The 9,612-nt window shown below is 49.1% G+C and overlaps 1 pseudogene; it reads right to left on the bottom strand.

The window, feature by feature from the left end:
* Window positions 1-7,645: 7,645 nt before the first annotated feature.
* On the bottom strand, window positions 7,646-9,388 carry LOC144781593 (18S ribosomal RNA; annotated as a pseudogene).
* Between the last annotated feature and the right edge of the window lie 224 nt (window positions 9,389-9,612).

Here is a 9,612-nt window from a genome sequence, read left to right as displayed (position 1 = left end):
CATTTTCAAACTGTTATACATTCAGCAACTTATTACTGTAAAGTATTACATGCTTACCTGTGCCAGGCTTGCTTGGCTCGAAAATAAAACAACAGTATATTTTTTCTACAAAGACAATTGGCCTAGAGTTCAGTTCTTGAGTGTGTGAATTTATTTGCTGACTGAGTGTGTACACAAATGCTCAACACTGTCCTCTGATACTGCCTTACTGCTCAACCTCTCTACCACAAATAGAGAGTAAGGTTCTATTTAACTTTAACCTTTGCTTACCTCTGGGGTCACCTGGACTCTATACACACTGGGCCCGATTCACAGAACTAACATAAGACAAAATCCTAAGCGTACTACCATTTTGGTATTCACAGAAGGCACTTACTCATGTTGATATTCACAGAAGGCACTTACTCATTTCGGTATTCACAGAAGTTAGGAGTCCTAACTTTAGGACTCCCAAATGGCTTCTGTGAACACCAAAAGTCTTAAAGTTAGGATTTTTCTCAGTTTAGGAGTAGTAAAGTTAGGACTCCTAACTTTAGGACTCCTGAATGCCTTCTGTGAATACCGAAAGTCTTAAAGTTAGGATTTTTCTCAGTTTAGGTGTCCTAAAGTTAGGAGTCCTAACTTTACTCCTTAGTGGACTTTACTGCAAGTCCACTAAGGAACAGTCCCCTGTACACCCAAGAGCTCACTACCAGGGGGCGAGGAAAGGCAGCAGCACTTGGGTGCCACTTTTGATTTAACAGTGGCAATCAGATTCCATGCTCCTCAGTTCTGTTGCGATTAACGGCAGATCAAGTTGCACACCCAAGAGCCTGGGCCCAAACTGGACCCCTTGCCCCTGGCACCAGCTGCCACCAGTGGCCAATCTCATCCAACCTAAGCCAGTTAGTGGAGTCCCCCACCTGTCTTGTGCGGTGTCCTCAGCAATTTGCACACTTTGCAGCTCAGGTATTGCTCAGGGCACAGTAAGGGCAATTGCCGATGCCTCAATTTTTACTGCCACAGCCCAAAGGCTTGGTCCAGATGCGGCCCACCTCTACTGTCAAGCCGCAGCAACTCAACAGTATGTCCGCCTTCCACTCCAGGTCTCAGACGCAGTCCCAGCGAGGCCTTCAGACCCCAGGGACTGTCCACGCTTTCAGCCTCCGGCTGCCATGGTGTCGCAAGGGAAGCACTATCAAAAGTGATGCATCACTGGTTTTCCACAGCGATACACCTCTTTACATATATGGAGCCCTGAATCTGCATTTCCCCTTCCCCTCAGACTCAGGCTGGTCATCCTGGTTGTTGGGGGGTTCGGATGGGTTATTTACGTGTACTGAATTTGCCCTGGCTGCTCCATTCTGCATTCCAGTGGTTTTATTTTATTTTTATCATTGGTGGTGGACTTACAGGCAGAAAACCGACATTTGACTGGGTAACATGAGTTTTTTTGCCTTTAATTGGCCTTTTGTCACTTTTCTCTGGCCAGTGGCAAAATGTTCATCGCCTTGATGCTAGTGTTAGCTGCAGTTTTCACCGCCAAAAGCAAACCTTATCGCCATGTAGTGACGTATTTTAAATATGTCGGGCCCATGGCAAAACTTTTCGGCGAATGGCAGTTAGAAAATTACCGCTAACTAATGCTATCGCTGTTTAGCTGCAATTCTTGTAAATATACCCCTTGGTCTCTCACTTCTATAGGGGTGCCTTGGTGCTCTGCAGGTGCAAGGCTCCACCATGGTGATGAGTTCCTCCTTGGCTGGATTGGGTGATGCACATGGCAATGATGCTGTATTTGCCATTTGACCTGGATGACATGTGTTCTTGTTTTCCGGGGGGGTAAGAATGACTGGAGGGTCTTCACAGCCACTTAACGTGTGGTGTCTTAGCTGAGGCTGTTCTTCAACCATGGCATCTGCGGTCATGAGCAGGGATACCATCTGACTTAGACTGTCGATGCTCAGGAATTGACGGTCACACTGGGATGCGTTAGGGAGGAACTTTGGGTGAGTAGCTGGCCTGGTATATGATATGCACTTATGTAAGTGGGCACCTTGCACCAGTCCGGACAACTCTTATGGTGATTTAAGAGGTCTTAGACCACCTTAGAAAGCTCTCTAAGTGGTCGCTGTGGAGAGCAGCATTCAAGATTAGTCCAAAAAGAGTGTAAAGCAGCTTGTGTTACCAGAATGCAATCTTATTGTATAGATTAAATGAGAAAGAATCACACAAGGAATTTATAAAAATATGTATTTATTATATAATACTCTCTAACACATTTAGATAGCTCCTACCTGGAGATTGATATAATGCACACAATACTTTACAAAGAAATACAGTACACAGTACAAAATACACAGTGGACCCCGGGGGGACCAAACCATATACTAAGAAAGTGGTATAAGAACCACGACTCGGGTCAAGGCAATGTCGAGAGGATGTAGAAGTGCTGGGGACATAAGGAACAACACAAGGTGAGTGACAAGGTGGCGCGCCATAAAGACCTTCCTGTTCCCATCGGCTGTATGATTCCTTTTCTTTTCCCCTGTATCGATTTGTTATGTTGTTGTACCGGATCAGGCGCCGGGACGCCCCTTGGCTGGGGCAGCTGAGCGCCTTATAAAAGTTATTAACATAACATAACATAACTAGGAAACCCACGGAGAGCGTGTGCAGTGTGGAAACATGACAGCGTGCTTCATACAAGTCTATTTGTAAGTTGCGGTTGGATTTCTAAAGATTATGGACCCTTCCCAGTGGACCCTGAAGAAACCCCATGGAAGACATAAGGTTGGAGAGCCACCAGACCTATGGATAGCCTAGTACCCACATTACTTACACCAGGGAAGCCGGGTGCATATGTGTAAAGTGGTGTAGGAAACCGCTATCAAACCTAATGGAGGACATCAGGAAAGTGTCACTGCCAAATAGGGAGAAAGTATCAGGTGGAATCCGAAGGTGGATTCTAGTTGAAAGGTGCCTGCAAGCAGAGGGGACAGAGGCTATGTCACTCAGGAGTGACCAGGAGACTTGGAAGACGAATGCCCTCCGATGTCGGGTGTTGCATGGGAGTTGACGATGACCTTGACTCTGCAGCAGTGAGGACCAGGCGACACTGAGGAGGGCCAGGAGCCATGCACAAGTTGTTCCATGAAGGATGTTGAGTGCTGAGGGGTCAGTGTCCAGTGGAGTACCAAGAAGCCTTGGCAAGCTTAACCAAAACAAAGGCAGGAGAAGGAGAAACGTCGGGACCAGCAAGGTCCAGGTGACTCACCACAAACAGGGGAGTCAGGGCAGGGCCAAGCAATCAGGGGAGCCCAAGAGAAGCAAAGGTGACCCTCAAATGGACCCACAGGTCAGAGCCACTGGAGTAGCGAGAGGACCTCAAGTAGCTCACCAAAAGATTCAGGCCACAATGCACACGATTTGGTGTGGCCCAAGATTCTGGTCACTGGAGATGCTCGAGGTTGGGGCTCCCTGGAGCCCAAAAATCTTCTTCGAAGGAAGCCAACAAGCCTTTACAACTGCAAGTTAATGCAGGGCACAAGGTTTCGGTTAGCGCAACCCACACAACGAATACTGGCCTCAAACTTAGTGTGAGGGCAGGGCAGGCTTCAGGAGCTGTGGGGAATCACCATTTGTGTTGCAGAACCTTACGTAGTCCAGAGGAGCTCAGGATCAGCAGACAAGTCGACTTAGTTGTGGGGGCCTGCGAATGCAGGGAAGTGACTCCTTCACTCCAAGGGAGATTCCTTCAGGTGTCATTGATGCCCACTGGCCTTGGAAGGTTCCTGTATAGTTCACAGGCACAGATGATGCAGCAGATTGGAATGGAGACAAAGTCAGGTGCAAACAATGTCCAGGGAAGTCCAGAGTGCCCAGGTGGTAGAAGAAGTATTGTCTGATCTGAATCTTATCCTACGATAAACCCAGGGACCTATACCCAGGTATGTCCTTAAGTACCCTAAGGAAAGGGTTGGGATGATTCAGGGGACCCTCACAGTGGAGGGTCTGGGCAGGGGGGAGGTTACTCCCATGTCCTTTGTCCAGTTTCATGCCAGAAGGGAAACCAACAGCTCCCAGAACTGGTTTGAACTGGACTATACATAGGGACACTAAATTTGCCCCTCATGCAGACTTAGTGGTGCTGACAAGCGCACCTACCCGGTCCCAATATACTAAATCCTGTCTGGGAGGTGGTCACGCCTCCATGTGACAGAATACCTGTTGTTCGGTCTTCCCCTGCTCGAGCTTGGCTCAGCAGCAGGAGGGCAAAAATGTGTCTCTGGTCGACACCAACCATTTTGTGCTGTCCAGGTCTAGAAGGTTAGCACCAGGAACAGTGAGAGCCTAATGGAGGGCTTTTCTAGTGCTTGGAATCATACCTCCCACTGCAATTTTGGTGTAGGGGTATGATTCCAACATGTTTGATACTAAACATTATAGGATTTGTTACAGCCAGTTTTGAAATGGTCATCGCGTAATAACATGGTGCCCCTCTACATGGTATATGGCTGCTTCACTAATAGCCCCGGAGAATGGACTCTGGAGGCTGTTGGAGTGTCCTGCTCATTCTGTGGCATCCTTCCACTTAGAACCAAGCACCCTGTCTCTAGAATTGCAAAGGCCTGCTATAGGGGTGACATATCGTTTTTAAGTACAGTGACCCTAGATGTCATAAACCTGTATCTTTAGTAAGTGGTGCTACCATCAACTTACACAGGCTACAATGGCAGGCTTGTAGTTCCATTTTGAATGGCTCCCATTGGTGGAATAATGCATGCTTCAGCCCATAGGCGACCTCTGGGGTACCTATGCCTTGGGTACCTTAGTACCATATACTAGGGACTTATAAGGGTACCCCAGTATCCAAACTGGGATGTACCTCAGTACTGAACATAACAATTTAGGGAGAAAGCAGATAGACTGGGGTCCTGATTATGCAGCACACATAGAGAAAAAAATGAGGAGTAATAAAGTTATTTCTCCTTGTTACGCTTCCACTGTTGAGGCGTGAGGTTATGGCGCATATCCAGGTTTACATGGCTTTGTAAATATGGGGAAGAGTGAACATCCGTGGGTGTTTCAATGGGAACATCCATCACAACACCAATGGAACGCCTCCCTAGTGCAGAGTAAGTCAACGTAGTGATTTGCGCTACCTTGTCTTACTCCATTTTTATGAAGCCAATTAAAGCCAAGTAAAGTGGCTTTGCCTGACCTCATAAATATGATTTTGTTGTTTGCGCTTCCAGAGCATCACAAAAAGTGAAGCTCTTGCGGCGGAAGGGGCCCATAAATATGGCCCTGTGTCTCTCATTATCATTTGAATGGATTTTTCCAAACCCTGCATATACCCGTATTTACAGAGGTGTGGGAATTATTATTAGTCAAATTAGACTAAGTTAAATGTGTGAAAAATGAACAGAAAGAACGGGGATATGCAGCTTTATTGTGGTAAGCACCAAAATCTACATGTTGGTTTTGTTGTGGTAAACCAGAATCTGCATATTATGCCCTATTTTGCAGGGATGAAAACAGAATGTGCAGATCAGGGTATCAGATTTTAAAAGATGCAAACATAATCTCAACCCCTACTGGGGGTCTTTATCTATGGTCTTGTGGGTGGGAGAAAAGTGGGAATGACACTCCAACAGACCAATATCTGACCCAAAGCCACTATTTATTATTATTATTATTATTCTTAGACATGACAGCCTTAGAGTGGTCTTTCTGCATATCCTCTAGACATCCAGAACCACAGGAAGACTAGGTGTGTCTGAGTACTCATTTACCTGCATCAGCATTCTGATGGGTATTCCTGGGCAGGAAGGGAGGGAAAGTCTGACACTTGCAATTCAATCGGTAGGGGCCTCACCCCACACAAAGGACAGAGTACCCCCTACTGATAGTCTGGAGCCCGGGCTGAGAAGAGAGGACATTGTCCACCTCAAAACACCTTATTTGAAGTCTCCCCCACTTCAAATGCACATTTTGGTATTAATACTCAGTCTCTGACCTTACCAAAGTAGTACACTCTGCCAGGAAGAAGAGGAAATGCCTTGTTGCTAAAGGACTGCCACCCTGCTTGATCTGCTGTTTGCTGAACTCTTGCCTTGCTGTGTTGAGCTGCTGCTCTATGTGTGCCTGGGTGAGAAGTTCTGAACATGTATCACTTGAACCCAGACTGGCTCCTATGACTTGCTGGCTTTCCTACTGTTGCCTAAGTCTCAAGGACAAAAAAAGTTAGAACTTTCCTTTTCCAACCTGTGGGCTCAACTGCTGGTGAGTCGACCCTGCCAATAGGTGCCAACCCAGTCCTGGACTCTTGGGTGTGGACATTGGGGTCTATTGCGGTGTTATTGACATATTGTCTGCTGTCGCTAGGATCGAATCGGATCCAAAAATCAAAGAGCGTCCCAACCCCATAGGCAAGGTGGGCTCCCAGAGCAATGGGAGCAGCCAGCGCCACCGCCGCTGGTTCCTCCTGGAGGACCAAGAGGGACCACACAAGTATTCAAACCTCAGATCTGCCACACAGGGCCAAGACAAACCGGATACCTGGCAATGAGCCCCTGCACATTAACCATCTGCTACCAGGGTCGACCTCTTTGGTGCCAGGAGTCCCCAGCTTGGGTGACAGCCAAAGCCATGATAGAGGGCTGGTGGAAAGCCCAAACCCTGCCCTGGTGGCAGCTGCCAGAAGGGAAGGGAAGAGCCAGATGCCACCCTATCTTGCACACTTCCCACCGAGAGGAGCCAGGGTTGTGCCACATGCCCCAGCTCCTTCTCTTCTAGGTTGCCCTGCTGCTCGAGAAGGGCCACACCTCAATAGCCTAAAGCCTGGTCAGGTCAGGATCGGGCATGGGAGGGCCTAGGGTGGCAGGGCCTTCAGAGGTAGTCCCAGCCCAGGAAGGCACTGCCATTCTGTTTCCCTACCACTGGGTCATTCTGGGTGAGCGTGGCTTCTGTCTTGGGAGGGCCTACTGCTGTGCCCCTCCCACAGGGGCAGATGTTGAGGCCAGCCCCGTACTCGGAGTCTCGCACCTGTTGTGTCAGCTTGGGTAGCAGCCCTAAGCCATGCCGACAGTATGGTGGGTATCCCAACCCCGGTACTGGTCGGAGGCACCGGAAGGAAAGAGCCTGGCGGCTCCCTATCCCGCAAGCCTCCCACTGAGAGGTGTGGGATCCATTCACAGGCCCCAGCTCCTTCTATTCCAGGCTGCCCAGCCACTCAAAAAGGGCCACTACTCGGTCACCTGAAGCCTGGTCAAGCCAGGATCGGGCACTGGAGGTCCCAGGGCAGCAGGGCCTCCAAGGATGGTCCCAGCCCAAGAGGCACTGCCATTCGGTTTCCCTACTACGGGGTCGAGCTGGGTTCTGTCTCTGGGAGGGCCTACTGCTGTGACCCTCCCAGAGGGGCAGGAGCTGGGGCCACCCCATCCCCAGAGCCTTGCACGGTCATCGGGTCGGTTCCTCCCCAGTGGAGGGGCCTGCTTCACAGCCAGTTCGCACCCAAGAGCCCAAGCAGCTGTGGACCATTCCACCGGTCAGGTTAAGTGAGGGCAAGGCCAGGCCCTGTGCCTATAGTGCACGTGTTCCTTCTGGGAGGTGGCCGAGTGTTTCAGGCTGGCACCATCCACCACTCAGGCCGGTTCGCCGTTAATGATCCTTCCACAGTTTCACCTACGGAAACCTTGTTACGACTTTTACTTCCTCTAGATAGTAAAATGTGACCGTCTTCTTGGTGCTACGCCAGGACCAAAGCCAACTGCGACAGGCCCATCCAAAGATCTCACTAAACCATCTAATCGGTAGTAGCAACGGGTAGTGTGTACAAAGGGCAGGGACTTAATCAATGCAAGCTTATGACCCGCAGTTACTGGAAATTCCTTGTTCCCACGAAATATTTGCAATACCCGGTTCCTATCACAAACGGGGTTCAGCAGGTTGCCCCACCTGTCGGCAAAGGGTAGATACATGCTGATTCATTGCATGTGCAGCCCCAGAAATCTAAGGGCATCACAGGCTTGTTATTGCTCAATCCCGTGTGGCTGAATGCCACTTGTCCCTCTGGGGGGTCACATAACTAGTTAGCATGGAAGAGTCCTATTTGTTATTGGAATTAACTGGGCAAATCACTCCACCATCTAAGAAAGGCTGTGCACACCACCCACAGAATGTAGAAAGAGCTATTAATCCTTTCTCTGCCCGGGCCGGGTGAGGTTGCCTGTGTTGAATCAAATTAAGCAGCAGGCTCCACTCCTGGTGGTGCCCTTCCATCTATTCCTTTAAGTTTCAGATTTGCATCCATACTCCCCCTGGAATCTAAAGACTTTGGTTTCCTGGAAGCTCCTCGGCGGGTCATTGAAATAACACCACAGGATCGCTAGTCAACATCGTTTATGGTCAGAATTACAACGGTATCTGATTATCTTCGAACCTTCGACTTTCTTTCTTGATTAATGAAAATGTTCTGGACAAATGCTTTCAGTTTGGTCCTTCTTGCGCCGGTCCAAGAATTTCACCTCTAGCTGCACAATACAAAGGCCCCCGGAAGGCCCCCAGACGTCCCTCTTAATCATGGCCCTAGTTCGGAAGGATAACAAAATAGAATCAGTGTCCTAGTCCATTATTCCTAGCTGAAGTATTCAGGCAACTGACTTGCTCTAAACATTCTAATTTTCTCAAAGTAAATGCTTCGGACCCCCAGGACACTCAGTGAGGAGCCTCTCGGGGGAGCCGAGAGGCAGGAGCTGGGGCTGGCGGTAGCTCCCCTCACGGCGGACCACCAGCTTGATCCCAAGATCCAACAACAACCTTTTAACTGCAGCAACTTTAATAAACGCTTTTGGAGCTGGAATAACCATGGCTGCTGGCACAGACTTGCCTTCCAATAGATCCTCGTTAAAGGATTTAAAGTGTACTCATTTCAATTAAAGGACGTCAAAGGAGTCCTGTATTGTTATTTTTCATCACTACCTACCCGAGTCGGGAGTGGGTAATTTGCACGCCTCCTGCATTTCTTGGATTTGGTAGCTGTTTCTCAGGCTGTCTCTCTGGAATCAAACCCTAATTTCCCTTTACCCGTGGTCACCATGGTAGGCACAGAAAATACCATTGAAAGTTGATAGGACAGACACCCGAAAGTACCATCACTGTCACGGGGACGTGTGATCAGCTTAATCTTATCTAGAGTCACGAAAGCGGCCAGGCAAGCCCAGACTGGTCTTGGCCTGATAAATGCATGCATACCAGGAGGTCAGCGCTCGTCTGCATGTATTAGCTCTAGAATTGCCACAGTTATCCAAGTAATAAATGAAGCACTGAACTGGCCATGTGTACTTTCACATGCATGAATTATTAATTAAGACAAGCATATGCTACTGGCAGGATCAACCCGGTAGCTGCTCCTGCCATATGGGGTTGTTGGCAGCCACATGCCTGTCCCCTGACCAACCTCAGGAGCCTGCTGGGGAAGCCCACCTGCCAGGAGAGGCCTCCTGGGGGGACAGATGCGGTCACACAGGCACCGGCAGGCCCAGCCATCTCAGTGAAAGGGAGAGGCATCTCGAGGTGGAGCCCCCAGTGGCCCCAGTCAGAGCTTCTGAACCAGGTCAAGCAGGGGAA

This window comes from Lissotriton helveticus, chromosome 1_1 (assembly GCF_964261635.1).
Source record: "Lissotriton helveticus chromosome 1_1, aLisHel1.1, whole genome shotgun sequence".
Lineage (NCBI taxonomy): Eukaryota > Metazoa > Chordata > Amphibia > Caudata > Salamandridae > Lissotriton > Lissotriton helveticus.
The sequence above is the reverse complement of the archived record's forward strand: the minus strand, read 5'-3'. Positions and strand labels throughout refer to the sequence as shown.